The following is an 18,782-nucleotide window of genomic DNA, read 5'->3' as shown; positions in this document are numbered from 1 at the left end:
CCAACCATGAGGTTCATAGTTACAAAGTTGTCATGATTGAGTTTTAATCATGTAGTTTACAACACCCTTCACCAGTGCACATTTCCTGCCACCTATGCAGTTTCCCTTCCACCTACCTCTGTGCTCTCTCCCGTCTGACTCTTTGACAGTTTTCTGCTGTCTCTTTCATTTTTCCCTTCAGATACTGTGGTTTGCAGTATTGTTACTGAGAGAATTTTATTTTTGTGTATTAATAGTGCCTAAGTATATACCATAAGTTATACCCTTCATTAATAAAATCATATTTTAGAATTAACCTTAAATTGGGTGACAACTCCTTGTGACTGGAGCAATATCATAAGCAGGCAGGATATTTGCCTTGCATGTAACTGACCCAAATTTGATCCCTGATATCCCATATGGTCCCCCAAACACTGACAGGAATGATTGCTGAGTGCAGAGCCAGGAGTTACTTCTGAGCATCGTGCATGTGGTTCAAAAGCAGCAACTAAAATATTGTGGTTTAACTCCCAAATACTGTTCATGATGCTTCTGGATTCTTGTTAAGTGAATCACAGACAAGCAGGGGGAACTTCAGTACAATGTCCCAAGGACATCTGTGTCTTAGCCCTTGAGGTGGTGGGGATTACCAGCCACACTAATGAACTCTATTTGTTGTTGTTGTTGTTGTTGTTGTTGGGCCACACCAGGTAATGCTCAGGAGTTACTCCTGGCTATTCGATCAGAAATCACTCCTGGCTTGGGGGATCATATCAAACACCCAGGGGATCAAATTGCTGTCTGTCCTAGGTTAGCACCTGCAAGGCAAATGCCCTACCACTTGCACCATGGCTCTGGCCCCACACTAAAGAACTCTTAAGGGTGTGCCTCCAAGGCCACACCTAGGTGCTTGGGGCCATTGTGATCATTGAACAGGCATTGTCTGCAAGTTTCACTCTGTCTCTCTCTTGCCCCCAAGGAATGCATTGCTTTTGTTTTGTTTCTCATTCACAGATCCAGATTTTCACAGAGAATCATAAGTTTTTATTCTCATTCTCAGGTATAATCTCCAGTAACAAGGTGTGTCAAAAGTTTTTGGCAGGTATGAATAATTCAAAGACTGGTTTGTATAAGGCTTTATTCCGGTTTTGAATGGGTTTAGAGAGCCATATTCTAAGCATTGAGTTATTTTTGTAGACCTCCATTCTTTTTTATTAACACATTTCCACAAGATTTAGCTTCTTTCCACCAGAGTATTATTCAATGAAGTCTACTCAAGACTGTAATTCTGTTGAATCAAGGTCCTTGTTTGATCTTACTCAACCTAATACTTCCAAGTCTAACATAGTTAGCATTTGCTAAATGACTTTATACATGTTCATCATTATCAGTTGGTTTTGTAAATATACACCTGGCAGGAAGTCATTTTACCTCTGCTTCTTCCCCCTTCTTGTGCTCATTTATTCTTATGAGAAAATAGATTGCTTTTAGTACTAAGCTAATTCTAGAAATATTTTGTTTTTCCGGCTCATTTACTTTCACTGGGCTGTGAAGCCAGAATAATCAAGATAAGATGGATGGTTTGTGTTCCTGTCAATCTTAGAAGATTATCATCTCTGATTGCTTTCAGGTGCCTTATTAACATGGCCAGTTGGTAAGGGCACCTCTGATGAAGTTTTGAACTTTAATGGTCATCTCAAATTTGTTCAGCAGGGTACACAGTCTCCAACTTGTTTTGTAAATGACAAGAGTTCCCCCGGGGTCCAGACCTGCTAGTCTGTGCAGCTAATGAAGTAAGATCGTAAGAACTGATCCAACCACACAGGTATACCAAAACTTCTTTATGGTAGTGTGTCTATAGAAATTGTTCTAAGACTAAACTCCCTCTAGTAATGCAGAAGAGACTGTCAGTATCTGTACAATTCTAAAAGCATTTATTTGAGAGAGTAAGAATGCAGCACATAATCGAACCACAGTTATTTGATTTCTTAAATACAGTAATCCCGTGCAACTCCCACAATACTTGAATTGACTTTGTTGGTCAGTCTCAGCTTAAAATCAAACAAAGTAAAAGCAACAACTCTCCTTTGATTGTTTTGTTTTCCTACTAAACTGCTTTAACGCACCAGATGCTTAGGTGTCATAGAAAAACATATATTCTGAAAAGTTGGCAATTGCATCCTAAGGCCCATGTGTCTGCTGTTCATTTAACAGTTGCCCAAGCTGCTTGCTGAAATAATCAAAATGACTGAATAGGTGTCACATAAATGCATATTTATGTATATACCTGTCTATATCAATTTCCTTGTCCATGTATATATGTCCTTTGAACTTATGTCTCTCTATCATCTCTCCCATCAAAAGTTCTGTGAGTTAACTACTTGCTGGTCCCATGCCTTCCTTCTAGTTACCACTGAGTTGCTAAAGATTCCATCAGACATTTTCAGCATTTGCATGTTTACTATTTAGGGGACCTAGCTGTGACCTTTTAAACAGCTCATGTCACTGGCAACTTTAGCAACTTTAGCTGGAGCAAGGGAGAGCTTTGAAAGGCAGCACCATCTTTATTCCGAGTGTTCATTTGATATCTGCATAGTTTAATCTCCTCATTCTAAATACCAAACTCTGTCTCCAGAAGTTAATTGGTTTTCTTTCTTCTTTTGTTTTTATTTTTTTAATTTAGATATATTACAAGATTTTGTTTGCATTTTAATTTTCTCAGTTTTGGCAAGGTCCACATTTTAATTATAATTATTTGGGCCCACCATGGGATTTATATATTTTAAGATTACATTAATTAGCTCTCAAGCTAAAAATAAATTTTATTTCTCATCAAGAGTAATATTGGCAAGCATATCTAAGTGACTTTCAGACATTTTCCAGGGCATTAGTAATTCAGAGAACAGAGAACGGCCAAGACCATTGTATTTTTTATTAAGGTCCAAATGCGTAGGCGTTAATTCACTCAATTTGTTATATCAAAAGTGATTTAGACTTAAATATATAGATATGTACTCTCTCTTTCACACACACATTTATTCTTGGAGAAAAGATTAACCTTAACTTTTATAATGTTTGTAAGTATAAATTAAATGTTTTTTGTCTTTGTGTGTTTGTGTGTGTGAATGAGACTAGTAAAATCAGATCCCAAGATGTAGAAGTCTTTGGTGAGGTTAGAGTCACTAGGAAGGTCAGAGTCGCTGGACGTAGAAGTCACTCGTGAGGTTGTATAACAGGCAAGTAGAGCACTTACAAGGAAACATCCACCAGCCAATTTGGGAGAGTAACTCCATCTATTGTAGGTGGGAAACTGATATTTATATTAGGGGAAAGAAAGATATGGACTCTGTGTCAGGCAATCGGGGTAGGATGTGAGAGGGGATTAAAACAGGGTCTGTGCTTCTGGGTTTAGGGAAGACAGAGTAAGGGTGTGTGCTCTGGATGTTAAAACAGGGTGTGTGCTTAAGCTACCTTTGTGTGTGTGTGTGCCTTTGTGTGTGTGTGTGTGTGTTGGTGCCATACCCAGCAATGTTCAGGGGTTATGCCTGACTATGCACTCAGAAATTACTCCTGGAAATGTTTGGGAGATCATATAGCATGCTGCGAATTGAATCGAAGTTGGCCACTTGCAAGGAAAGTGCTCTACCACTGTACTATTACTTTGACTCCCCTGCAACACCAATGTTCAGTAGAAAACTAGTGTACCTAATTTGCTACCATAAAAGCACAAAACACCAAAACCTTGAGATTTTTTTCTTTCTGTATAGTCCTATTGGTGTAGTCATGTATGGGCCTTCTTTAGTGTATCTCAGGTGTTCTCAAACATAACTATAGTCTTCTCCATGGCAGCATAGGAAGATCTTTTCTCAGTAGTGATGCCTGCTACTGAGTCCTCCCAGAATATCTGGACCTTCCTTGGCTTTGGCTGCTCTGTGACAGTTGCAACTGCCCTCCTGCTGCCAACACCCAATGGCCATGATTTCTTCCCATGCCTCTTGTTTCCCGGCAGCCACACAGGTCAACAATACTCTCCAACGATTGTACGAGGCAAAGTGGAATTTAACTCCACTATTGGTGCTGCTGGGATTCCTCCTTGTGTTATGCTTTCTTACTAAATAGTACTTGCTGTAGTCTGATGTCTAATATTCTTGTGAGGAAAATTGCTCTTTCAGATTTTATGAATGGGAGCCTCCCTCTCTTAGAGTTTAGATGAATGAACATTTGAACCCTAGCAGAGAAATACTTCCATTTATTATGACTGAAGCAATAGACATTATGCTCTAACCAGCACCTAAACTGCCTTTATCTAATTGTATGACAACCTATAGATGAACAAGCTTATTTTTCCAACAGACCTTCCTTAGAAGTGTATCCCGTGTACCAAGGATCTAGCACTGAATATCAGTGTAGAATGACAAATCTAGCAGACTTAGGCTCAAGTTATAATCTGCTTTGCACAAATAAATTGCATGATACAAAAACTTGGCATGTGTGTATTTCTGCAATGTATCAGCATGAGAGATAGGTATAGAGTAATAGCTCTAATCACATATTCTGGAATCATGGTACTCAAATCTCAGCTCTGTCATTTGCTATCTCTGTGGGTCTGAAACAAGTCTTTTAGCCTGTTTATTCCTCATGATTTTCTTCTCTTTTTGTCTGTTTACTTGAGCCACACCCATCTATGCTTAGGGCTAACTTCTGGCTTTGCACACAGAGATCATTGCTGGTAGCTTTTGGGAATCATACCTGGTATTCATGATTGAACCTGAGTTGGCTGAATGCACAGCAAATGCGCTCTCGACTATCTTTCAAGCCGTGATTCTCATCTTTAAAAGTGTGAATAACAATGTTACACTCTTTTCAAAATTGTAATTTTATTAGACAAGCTAATTCATGTGATGTGCTTAGATCCATACCTGTCACATTATATGTGTCATATAAATGTTAGAAAAATAATATTGATGATAGTGTACTCCAATCATTTACATGATGAAGATAATGCTGTGACTAAAATAGACAATTGTCTTCATCTCCTGGGGGAAGGCATGGCAATAATGTATATACTTATCTTATCAGACAGTATTAAATGCAATGTAAAAAATTGAGAAAAAATTAATTAGTCAAATAGACAAGAGTTATTGCAGTCAACTAAAGTGCCATTTTATAAATGTCATAAATGTTATAAATTGTTATAAATGAAGCAATGTTATTAAGTTTTTACATTCTATTATTATCATCAATAAAATAACTTTAAAATTAGGCAAAGATCAGATAAAATATAGGTTATGTTCACTATGTCATCCTGGAAAATTACTGGTTGAGAACTCAAATTGTCCTTTTGTTATAGTTCAGATAAGATAGAGAAATCAACTTCATAGAAATATACATTTTTGGCACAAGTATATCTCCCAACGCAGCTTAGTTCCTGGTGTTTTTGCATGGGTTTGTTTCAGTTCTATGTCTGGGATCTGGGATTTGAGAATGAACTAACACTGTCCAATCTCGTGGAGACTGAGTTGTATTCACATGACATACGTCCAAGATGGGAGGCACCCTTGTATAAAAAGTGTGAGTTTTATCCTAGAAGATAAGATCTTGTGTCTGAGTCTATGATTTCCCCTTATTTACTGTGCCTGTACAAAAATGTATGGTGTCCTTTTGTATTGCTGGTGCTATTCCAGGTAAGGATGACAGACCACATGTACAGTATCTGTGGTGTGGTCTGTGCTTTTATCCCAGGCAAGACGTTTTCTTGGTTTTTGACCAAGCAGCACCAAAACTGGTGAGGGTAGAGATAATATGTATATATAAAAAATAGATTATATAGATAAAATTGAGATATATAAAAAAGGAAATTGAGAAAAAAAGGGAGAAAAGGTATTTGAAAGAAGAAAGTGATTGGGTAGGCTATCTGTATGTTTAGGAATACATATATTAAGATACATTTTAAAAAAGGTATTAAGCTAGCCAGTGTTAATATGACAACGAGGACAGCGAGGAAATGAAAACTTGACCTAAGACCAGGAGGTCCTATCACATCACCTAACACTAAGTGGAAATCAGAAGAAGTATCGTCCTTTGAAATATGAAAAATAAGAGCACTAACTACAGAAAACTGACTATGACAACTGTGACTGAACAGAACCTACCTGGAGACCATTAAGGAAAATCCTACTCTAGGCTATAGCCCAGGTCTCTTACAAAAATCAAGATTTCTTAGTACAGAGGCCCAATTCTGACAACAGAGACTGAGCAGAACCATTTGGAACCATAATTTCCTAGACTTCAACTTAGGGAACGAGCAAAAACATGCAGCACATGATACAGAAAACTGAACACACCAACAATGGTGGAACAGTACCTCTAGAGCCTAAAAGACTCTATCCTAGGCCCTGTCCTAGGACCTGCGCAAATACCAAGATTGCTTGCTATAGTGGCCTTATTTTCTCATCCACAACAGAGAAGAAAGGTTCCTGACACAAACAAAACAAAACAAAACAAAACAAAACAAAACCCTGGGATAAGGCAATGAGAAGATATGGAAACAGTGGTTGTTCCCATGACAATATGCTTCAAGAGTGGAGAAACCCTTAATCTCTAGGCCACGGGAATTTCTTTCCTTCCCCAATACTTGCTGTGCCTATACAAAAAAAAAAGGTGGGGCCACTGCAGCACTTTTTCTGGTGTTGTTTTGTTTTATTTTTTGTTTTCTTGATATTATTTTCCTTCTCCTTTTTCTTCCACTTTTTTCTTTCTTTTCCACTTTTGTGGATATTATTCGGTGATTTTTTTTAGTAGTTGATACCAAATTTTTTCTCATCTTTTCCTTAACCTTTTTACCTCCAACAGAATAGCATAATTTGAATCATTCAGCCTCATAAATTGAGGGGAGAAAAGAATGATACCAGGACCAGTCATATGAACATGTAGTGTAAATAAAAAAATGACCAGACTGGAACACCAAACAGAATAGATACCCAAACTATAACAAGCTGTAAGGCGGCGACCATTTGCAGTAGGATTCTGGGGGGTAAAGGAAGGAGATGTGGGAGACATGCTGGGAACAAGAGTGGGGGGAGGATAACATTGGTGGTGGAAATGCCCTTCATTCATTGTCACTATGTATCATAAATAATTCTATGTAAATGAACTTCAGTCACAATAAAAAAAATGTAAAAAAAAGAAATATACATTTTAAGTCTTTAGGAAAGTCTGAGTCTGTTTATGTTATTCCATATTTATTTTTTATGTTTCCTTTATTGTATTCAAGTGTTTTTGTTTCTACTGAAAATTGAAGACTATGCTAAAAATAGAACTGTATATTGCACATATTTAGTTACTGAGAACTGACACCATATTGCCCTGATAGTTTACTGTCTCCATTAGGGGTCAGCAAACTACAGCCCATGGGTCAAATCTTGCTTCCTTCTTGAATTCGTAAATAATAAATCTTAAATACAGCCAAGACCATTTATTTTCATATTTTATGTGATCCCTTTTATGCTACAACGCTTTAAGTAGTCGAGATCATGATTCAAAATCCAAAAAAATTCTCTATGACTTTTGAAAGATCTTTTTCCAAGACCAGATCTCCCAGTATTAGCACTACTGATGAGCTAGGCCTGCCTGTTTCTTTGTTGTGGAGGTTGTGCTTGGTATAGTAGGGTTTTTAGTAGCATTGACTAGATGGCAATAGCACCACAGTCCTATTTTACCTAGGTTGTTACAACTGACAACTCCAGACTTTACCGAAGTCCTCTAACAAACATAACAGTTACCATTGAGAACCAATGGTGTGACTCCAATATTCAGCTGTCTGCATTAGTATAGCTTTATTATACTAGATGGTTTTGCTCAGGCAAATAATTATATTGTGCACTATAGGCCTTCCTAAAAGGCCATGTAGTCTCATTTAACAGTTTGTGCCTTTAAATGCTGTCCCTCGATCCTAAAGTAATATTTACTGATTCTTGTAAATCCTAATCAAGTACCATATATGATCTTAAACCAAATTTATAATTCTTACCAAAATCCAATTTTATGCTTTTCCCACTAAGGCAAGACCATATTGTCAACATAGTGTCTCCCCTCTTATTGTAATATATTCAGATGTCTTAGCCACAGATTATATTGGTGATATTTAGAGTTTCATAAGTTGATAAAATGACAAAAATGCTAGTGGCTTATCTATCTGTTTATAGATAGATAGTATTTATATATTTATTTATTATTTTTGGGCCACACCCAGCAGTGCTCAGGGGTTACTCCTGGCTATCTGCTCAGAAATAGCCCCTGGCAGGCACTGGGAACCATATGGGACTTCGAGATTTGAACCAATGACCTTCTGCATGAAAGGCAAATGCCTTACCTCCATGCTATCTCTCCAGCCCCTAGATTGTATTTATATATCGACTATATCCTCCTATCTCATTCTAGTGTTTATCTTTCACTTTCATTGCAATGTTTGCATTTTATTCAGGCAATTATATATGGGGCATTCTTTTCACTTAATAAAATCTATGCTGTATCTAATCAAAAGTTACCAAATGTATTTGACCTGCTACTTCCTTTTTAGAAAAGAATATATCAGTGCCTCCCAGAAAATTGACCTTCTTTAAGATAACTAACTGAAACCTTAAGCCAATTGCTTTGAGTATTTCTGGATTGTTCTAGCATCCCTCTGCCCTTGGCAGGGGTGGTATATTCTACTTTGAGAAATACAGATGTGAACTATTTCCTTTTTATTTTAGATTTGTGATTACCTCAGATTTCTTTGCATTACAATTTAAGAATATATTTGAGAAGATTTAGAACTTAGAAAAAATACAGATGTCTTTTCCAAATGGAATATTTTAGTGATATGGGATTCCCTCCAAAAACATACAATTAAATTATTTCTCAGAATGTATTATCTACATATCATATGGATATCCATTGTAACACAGAGGGTATTGCTGAATTGTACTCAGGAAAATGTCTTCTCTTAGAGAAAATAAAAAGGGAATACATCATTTTAGTGTCTGTGAACACTCAAATTTCCCTGTATTAAAAATAATAATGAAGAAACTGGTATGTGACTCAAATAATAGAGAACTTTCTTTGCTCTGTATTTTTTGTCTATTGCAATCTAAATATTCAACATATTTACTACTTGTTGTAGAAGTAATAAATATGAAACTCATACCATGCATTATCTATGGCTTAAGTCTCAGAATATAACATAGTTTATGGTACATAATAGTTGTTTAATAAATATGTATTAAGCATAATAATAAATAAATTACTTTTATAGACATGGGAATGTGTGAAATTAACTCATAGAGTTGTCTATTTATAGCTCAATTTGAAATGTCCTGATGACTAAGAATCCAGAGATTCCCTATGAAAAATGTCTAGTGATTTCCTGAATTTTTCTCAGGAGACATAAAACTATGCAGAGCCATGCTTTCCTGGTTTCTCTTTTTCATACCTTTTTTCTTTTTTTTTTCATACCTTTTTTCTTAGAAATAATTTCCCAACTAGAGCTATTGCTTAAGGAGGTGCATTTTATAGCTTTATCACTTGGCTATAAAAATCTTAAAGCTGGGGAGTATTGACCAAAATAATACTCCTATATTACCTCAAACTGTTCAGAAGCAATAGAAATAAATTGAGGCAATTATCGAGCAGATATTTTAAGAAAAAATCACATCCTTTGAAATAATGCTCTAAAGTATAACTATGACTCTATAGTTTAGGGCAGAGAAAAAGTTACACTTCATGGAAAAGTGCCCTAATATACCAAAGAAGCAAATAACTATGTCTTCTTTCTCATTGATTGTCTATTCAAATAATTGACTTGAGTTGTTAATGCATTTTGCCTAATAAATATCGTAATCCTCATTTTACCAATATAATGAAAGGTAAGCCATAGATGGTTGTGTTTTCTACAATATGTTCTAAACTTTTAGATTCTGACCCTTTGAAATCTCAAAGGTAAATATATATACACATGTCAATAGAAGCTAAAGCCAAGTAAATAGAAGACTGCATTAATCTATGCCCTCCCCTTCCTCCATGCCCATTCCATATTACTTTTAAATTATCAGAAAAAAGCTGTTTATGTTTACACATACGACTTTTTCCCCCTTTGTATATATGCGGTAGAGTGAGGAAAGAGGAGGGGAAGGGTAGAGAGAGAAGGTGAAAAGAGAAAGAGTGAGAGATTCTTAGATACAAGGGAAGCCTGCAACTGTTATTCTTTTAACTGGTAACCTTGCTCAAACATTGGGATTCTCTGCTAGTACAGAAGAGCATGATAGACATGGTGTCATTTATCAAAAGTTTATGTCCCATCCTTTAGTTCTGTGAATAGATAATGAACTTACTCGGATTTTTAGATCCACTGATCTTAATTTTAGTTCTGGACTATTATCTTTTCTTTCTCTTCAATGCTATTTCAAACTTCTTCTATTAAATAAGTTTTGATCTGGGGTTCCCACCTCTTGCAGAGAACAATAGGAAACAACTTATGTACTCCTCTCAATTATTTGAACAAAAAAGGGGTAGTTGTTAGGTCATAGCTTATTTTACCCAAAACAAAGATCAACCCTGGTTTCTTTGATTCTGTTTGTTTACGACTTGGTTTCACCCCAAAACAAAGATTACCCCTGATTCCTTTGTATCTATTTGTTTTCAACTTGGTTTTACCCCAAAACAGAGATTGTCTTACATGTAAATCTGGGTGGGACTGGCTGACTGGCTCAGCTCAGTCCAGTCCAGAGCTATTTGCACTTACTCTGTTTTCACTCTCCCACCTGGGGATAGTTTGTATACTTGATAAAAATGACCATTCTGGCAGGCAACTGGTTCTCCATTAGAGCTGAAAAGTAGCCAGACTATACATGTTTCATACTTAGCCTGTCCTGGATTATTTCATACACAATCTTGATTAAGACTCATTCACCTAGGATTAGAAATATGGCATGTGCAAATACCAAGATTGCTAGCTACAGTGCCTGATTTTCTCGTCCACAATTGAGAGGAAAGTTTCCTGGCACCACAAAAAAAACCTGGGATATGATAATGAGTATGTATGGAGCCAGTGGTTGTACCCATGACAGTATGCTTCAAGAGTGGAGAAACCCTGAATCTCTTAGGCCACTGGAATTTCCTTCCTTCCCAGAATAGTTACTGTGCCTGTGCAAAAAAAGTGGGGGAACACAAAACCCTGCTGCTCCAAGGACTTTTTGTTTTGTTTTGTTTGTTTTTGATATTATTTTCCTTCTCTGTTTTCTTCCACTTTTTTCTTTCTTTTCACTCTTGTGGATATTATTTGGTGATTTGGGGGGAAAGCTGGGGGCATTTTTTTCTTGGTTGTTGCTACCAAATGTTTCTTCTCTTTTCCTTAATCTTTTTATCTCCAACAGAATCGCAAAAATTGAATCATTCAGCCTTATAAATTGAGGGGGGGAAATGATGATACGAGGACCAGTCATATGAAGATGTAGTGAAAATAAAAAATGATCGGACTTGAACACCAAACCCAAAGTCAATGACAACAGAATAGACACCCAATCTACAACAAGTTGTAAAGTGGAGACCAGTTATACTAGTATTCTGGGGTAAAGGAGGGAGATATGGGAGACATGCTGAGAACAGGAGTGAAGGGAGGACAACATTGGTGGTGAGAATGCCCTTCATTCATTGTCACTATGTACCATAAATAATTCTGTGTAATGCACTTCAGTCACAATAAAAATTAAAAAAAAAAAGAGAAATCTGGCACATGGGGTGAATTTAAAAAGTGTTATTTATCTTTTTCATTTATCACCCTATTTCCCCCCCCAACCTTACTTCTACTGTATCTAACACATACTCATCCATGGAATTGATCCTTTATTAAAAGAAATGAGAAACATGATAAATAACTAGCACTTTTTGGGTAATGGGTATATTAAAAAAAAGAAATATTTTATACTTCAGACTAAGGGTTGCATCTAATCATGATTAACTTAGCTGGAAAGCATATTTTCCAAAGAAGGAGATTATTTAAGTTTAGAGGACATATAAGTAGCTAAGAAATTCATTTCCCTGAAGATTAGCATGATGAGTTAGCTCAAGTCTATTAACTGCTTGAGATCACAAGAAATTAATACAGAAGGCACAATTTCTCATCTCTGGGAAATAATACTACAGGGGCTGATTTCTGTCTGTCAGAAATAATCAGTAATTATGAAGACAGTACAAAATCAAACAAAGAAACTTTAAAAATTGCCCTAAAGGGGCACATGGTAATATGTAGTTAACTATTTTTTTTACTAAAAATTAAAGGCCATTTGGAAGAAGATTTCTATTAACTGTGTTACATAAATTTTCTATCCTCAGTATTTATATATTTTTCTTATTCCATTGCTATTCCTTTAGATTAGACTTTTCCCATATAGATTGCCTCTATTACTTACTTGGTTTTTACCATACTCTTCCTAAGCATGAATGTGATCATATAACTCTACTGAAAAATTCCTATTCCATTAAATACAGTTTGTGTGCTGGTTAGTGCACAATGTTTATTGATTCAGATTCATGAATGGAGGATCGCATCCTTCAAAGTAAAGCCAAGTACATAGTGATACTCATATGCCTGCCATTGATCCTGGATTTCTCACAATCTAAAAAATATGACTTATTCATTGGATGACTAAATATTTAATACTTATCACGCATTAGGTAGTGCAACATGACTAGGTAAGGTCTGGGATATAACATCTTAAAAATGATCAAAAGTATTTTTGAATACAGGGGCACCTAGTACCCTGAACATTTGTCATGGAGACTTGAAGTAGGCTCCAGGAGATTAGACAGTGACCGTATAACCCTGAACACCAGACCCCAACTGTAGAATCTACACAGTTATGCAACAGTACCAGGAATCAAACACCCTCTGAGGAGTACCTAATAACACTCCAGCAACAACTTGCACCAGGTTGATACGAAATACTGATGATGAGGAAACAGCAACAACTTGATATAAGAACAGGTTGCCCTATCTAATCACCTAACGGCAAGATTAAATCAGAAGACACATCGTCCTTTGATCTGTAGAAAAACCAAGATCACTGACTACAGAAGGCTGACTTTGACAACCATGACTAAACAGAATGTATCCTGGGACCAATAAGAAAGAGCCGAGCCTAGGTTTCAGCCCAAGATTTGTACAAAAATCAAGATCTCCAATTCTAGAGGTCTCACTCTGACAAACATGGCTGACCAGAAATTCTGGAATCATAGGGAAAGACTCTATTCTAGGCTTCATCCTAGGATCTGTTCAAAAACTAAGACTACAACAACCATAACAGAGCAGAACTTTTGGATCCATAAAACAAGATTCTATGCTAGACATTGTCCTATGACCTGTGCAAATACCAGAATCTCTAAATTGATTGATTTTGAGGATTGATTTTGACAGCCACACTGAGCAGAATGCTTCTGGGAACCATAAGAAGACCTTAGGGTTTAACAATAAGCATGTCCAGAGTCTATAGTTGCATGTATAGTTACAGTATGCATGACAATAAACAGGGTAGAGAACCCCTGTTTCTCTTAGGCCAAGGGAATTCCATTTCTAATTTCCCCAATACTCACTGTGTCTATGCAAAAAAGGAAGAAAGAAACAAAGAAAGAAAGAAAGAAAGAAAGAAAGAAAGAAAAAGAAAGAAAGAAGAAAGAAAGAAAAGAAAGAAAGAAAGAAAGAAAGAAAGAAGAAAGAAGAAAGAAAGAAAGAAAGAAAGAAAGATAGAAAAAAAAGAAAGAAAGAAAGAAAGATGAAAAGAAAGAAAAAAGAAAGAAGAAAGAAAGAAGAAAGAAAGAAAGAAAGAAAAGAAAGAAGAAAGAAAGAAAGAAAAAGAAAGAGAAAAAGAAAGAAAGAAGAAGAAAGGAGAAAGAAGAAAGAAAAGAAAGAAGAAAGAAAGAAAGAAGAAAGAAAGAAAGAAATAAAGAAAGGAAGGAAAGAGGGAGGAAGGAAGAAATAAAGAAAGGAAGGAAGGAAAATAAAGAAAGGAAGGAAGGAAGGAAGAGAAAGAAAGAAAAGAAGAAGGAAGGAAGAAAGAAGAAAGAAAGAAAAAAAAGAAAGAAAGAAAAAAGAAAGAAAGAATGAGAAAAAAGATAAAAAAACAGTCCTTGTCACACCAGCCCCCTTCCTTTTTTTCCCTTTTTTTTCCTTTTTTGGTGGTAGTATTTTTGTTTTTGTTTTTGTTGTTGCTTTTTAGCTGCTGCTGTGTTTTTTGTCGTTGCTTGATTCGGTTTGGTTTTTTTCTTTCTTCTTTTAAATCTACAGTTTCTTGATGGGCTCCTCCAAGTTTTGTTTTCTTTTTCCCAACAGAACCTCAGAACTTGAATCACCTTGTTCTGCCTCATAAATTAGGGGTGAAAAAAGTGAATGATACCAGGAGCAAACAGTCACATGAAAATTGAGTGGAAATATAAAATGATTAGAACTAAACACTAAATCCAAAGTCAATGACAATAGAATCAACATAACCCAATCTCCAACAACCTACACACAAAGGGAACATTTTACACAAGCAGTCCAAGGGCCAAGAGGAGTGGTATGTGATGCATGCTGGGAACAGGGGTGGAGGGAGAACAATACGGGTGGTGGAAATGGCCCTAATTCACTGTCACTGTACCTTAAATATAACTGTGAAAGACTTGTAATTCACATTTGTCACAATAAAAATTATTTTAAAAAATGATCGAAAGATTCAATTAAATAAATACTATGTTGGAAACCAATCCATATCCATATCCAAAAATCAAAGTGAGAAAGGAGCCAGCAAAATCATATTCAAAACTTATTGCTATAAATAAGCCAACCAAGAAGTTATTTAAAACAATAATATCCATTTATAATATTATCTTGTGTCTTTGAGTATGAACTTATTCTCCTAGGTAGCTTCAATTTTTTTTGGTGAAACTTATGGTGCAGCATAGTGTGATCATATGTTTTCTAGGTATGTTCTTTATATAGGTAGATTTTTGTTTTTTTTTTGTTTTTTTTTTTTTTGTTTTTTGGTTTTTGGGCCACACCCGGCGGTGCTCAGTGGTTACTCCTGGCTGTCTGCTCAGAAATAGCTCCTGGCATGCTCAGGACACCATATGGGACACCGGGATTCGAACCAACCACCTTTGGTCCTGGATCGGCTGCTTGCAAGGCAAACGCCGCTGTGCTATTTCTCCGGGCCCCTATATAGGTAGTTTTTACTCAGAATTTTTCATTTAGTTTCAGTCACTTCAGTACCTAAGATTTCATGTCACCTAAATTACTTTATCACTCATGTATTTGAGGTTGGAAGTTTTAAGTTTCTGAGAAAAAGAATAGTTGATCTTCCTTAGATATCTGACCCTTCTCTATGTGTTTTCTTCAGCATACCAGGTAGGTTGGACCTTATTAAATTTTTTGAGTGAAGCAAAATAATTTTATTGAAACTTATGTAGAAAGGTGTGAGGGAAGAGAGAGAGAGATGAGGGAGTGCCTGTTAAAGAAAAAGAAAAAACAAATGCCTATCCAGAGTGGAAATAGGCTAGCAAAGAGTTAAGCAAGATATATGTACACCTTGAGCATGGGCTTGGAGAGCAATCTAGAGAATGAACTTCTTAACTAGTAGCTTTAGACTGTAAAAGCACATTTTCAGAAAAAAATATGCATCACTTAAAACCTAATGTAGGAAGTCATAGAGTGTAATGGCCCATACATTAAAATTAGTCAGTAGCATCTGGAGTGATAGTCCAGGGGTTAAGGTGTAACCTTAAGCAAGTTACCAATCCCAGTTCAATCCCTGGCAACACAGGGATTGTGTGATTCTTTTGTCCAGAGCCATAAGAATACCTGAGCACCATTGGGTATGGCCTCAAGCCAACACACACATACACACAAATCAAATAAAGGATTTAAATGAGTCAGGTTCTAAGGCTTACTCAGGTTCAAGGGAAGGGAATTTAGAATATACCTCTAAATATAAGAGTGATAAGATTTTGAAAAGTGTATGTGTTTGGAATCATTTTGAAGACACTTTGAAAACAACAATGTACCACAGAAATCTTTCTAGAATTGGCATTTTTCTCTTTATATTATGCTTTAATAAGTGCTTCTTATACTTTCTCAGACATTGATTTCCGTAATATTGAACAATTGACCATTTCTCATTTGGTAAATTTTTATATAAAATCTTTATTTAAGCACCATGATTATAAGCATGACTGTATTTGGATTTCAGTCATAAACAGAACACCCCCTTTACCAGTGCAACATTCCCACCACGAGTTACTTTCTTTCAGAAGATTTCTCTTGCCATTGCTACATGTTCCTTTTTGTATCTTCTTTCCTTTATATGCTGTTCATAATACTAGCCTTCATTTCACTGTGTATTGCTATAAATAATTTACTAACTGTCACTGAAAACTTTTTTCAATATGTTTTATATGTATTAAAGAACATCTGTCTCTATGTAAACCCACATTGATCAAGCCTGTGTTGCTCAAGAACCAACAGTATTTCTTTATTTTGGTCTTTCATTTCTGTAAGCAACATAATTTGTAATATTGCTCATATTAATACTTCAGGTATATAATGCTGCTATATCACAGATACCACCAAAACATGAGTATCCTTCTACCATTGTCTTTAGGTACTCAATCCATGCTGTTAATAAACTCATGTATATAGGCAGATTCTTGTTGTCTGTATCATTGGTTATTGTCTATTTCTTTACTATGTCTCTTTGTGCTACATACATGAACAAGCATTAGGCTTTTGCCTTTCTTACTTTTTTGGGGGGAGGCACACTCTGTGACACTCAGAAATAGCTCCTGGCTCTGTGGACCATAAGGGATGCTGGGGATCGAACCAAGGTCCGCCCTGGGTCAGCCATGTGCAAGGAAAATTCCCTACCACTGTGCCATCTCTCCGGCCCCCCTTTCTTACTTTAATTGACTTCACTCAACAGTTCTATCCAAATTGCAGAAAAATACAGGATTTTTTCCTTTTATTTTTTGTTTTGGAAAGGGGATCATACAAATGTACTCAGCTTACTACTAGCACTGTGCTCAGGGGTCCATCACCTCATGGGGCTTGAGAGACCACGTGTAGTTGGTGGTCTAACCTAGGTTAGTTGCATGCAAGAAAATCAACTGTACTCTCACTCTGAGCCAGATTTTATCTTTTGTTATAGTTAAGTAGTAGTAGTTCATTGTGTATGTAGATCACACTTCTTTATGTATTCATCTGTTTTTGGGCACTTGGGTTGTTTCCAAATCTTGTACATTGTCCATAGCACTAAAATAGCAGGAGTAAAATATCTTTTTGAATTAATGCTTTTGTGCTTAATGGATTGAATACCAAAAAAGTATAATTGCATATGGGAGTTCAGATCTTAATTTTGGGAGAAGTATTCATACTATTTCCCATAGATTTGAAACCAAATGACCTTCCCAACAATAGTGGATAAGTGTTTCTTTTAAACCACAATTCTGCCCACCCTGGTCATGAAAACTTCTTGAAAGCATGAATGCCTATCAATTTTCTATCCTTAGGAACTGCCTTAACACTTGTTTGTGTAGGTACTTAAATGAGTTAATATGAAGACAAAAATAGCATTGTCTAGGTAAGAAGAATCTGTAACTATTATAGAAATATTTCTTTTCTTTTTCTTTTTTTTGTTTTGTTTTTTGGTTTTTGGGTCACAGCCAGCAGCACTCAGGGGTTACTCCTGGCTCTACACTCAGAAATCACTTCTGGCAGGCTCGGGGGACCATATGGGATACCGAGATTCAAACCACCTTCCTTCTGCATGCAAGGCAAATCCCCTACCTCCATGTTATCTCTCTGGCCCCTATAGAACTATTTCTATACTTTATGCTAGGTTTTAGGTATTATAAGTATATAGTAGCAACAATAAACATAAAAAGTGAAAAAGAAGTAGGAAGGAAGTAATATAGCTTTTGCGTTCAATTTACATCAATGTTATTTTGAGTTTGAAGATCATCTTGTATGTAATCTATGGCTAGAACAAACAAGTATGCTAAGTAAATTGTTATATATTTTTTGAAAAACAAAACATTTTGTCCAAAGTATTTTCCAGTGACCATCCCTAGTCATGCTGGTAGTGGGTCTGTAGTAAAACAGGCCTGCATTGTAGGTTTGATGATTTAGAACATGGGCTGCCAGTGCTTCAGGAAAAAAAACCTCAGGACATTACACTGCTAGGCATGTGCTCTAACACTTGAGTTATACCACTTGGCCCCAACACAAATCTTTTTAGATCATTGATGTTTCTTAATTAGTTTAGGAAGTAGACTTAAAACCTTCAAGTCAAGAAAGTAGAAAATTAGTGTCTTTATAGGTGTATCTGTAAATAACAGACTCCATATTTTAATTCACAAACTCAGTATCTGAGTGCAAAATATAACTTCTCCATATTATTCTTTGGGTAAATTTTCTTAGTTGTTAAAATCTTATCTCAAAAAAGGCTATATTTTCATATCAAGTATCCACTTATTTGTGAATGTCCTCACAGAACATTTAAGTTCTTTAAGAAAATAATTCTCACATAGGCACAGATTATAAAAGCTGATCACTTCTGTGTTGCTATGCCTGCATTTGGCTAGCTCTATAAACTCACTCTGTTCTCAAAAGAGATGTGTAGCAAGTTGTTAAAAAAATTGGTATACTCTCTACACAACTGAAAGGTGTAATCCTAGAAGGTGAATGTAAGCCAAGTCCCTGCCCTGCTGGAGTCATGCCAGCTGCAGCCAACATCCACAAC

Source organism: Suncus etruscus, chromosome X, assembly GCF_024139225.1.
Source record: "Suncus etruscus isolate mSunEtr1 chromosome X, mSunEtr1.pri.cur, whole genome shotgun sequence".
In the NCBI taxonomy this organism is placed as follows: domain Eukaryota; kingdom Metazoa; phylum Chordata; class Mammalia; order Eulipotyphla; family Soricidae; genus Suncus; species Suncus etruscus.
This window is presented reverse-complemented; position numbering follows the sequence as displayed.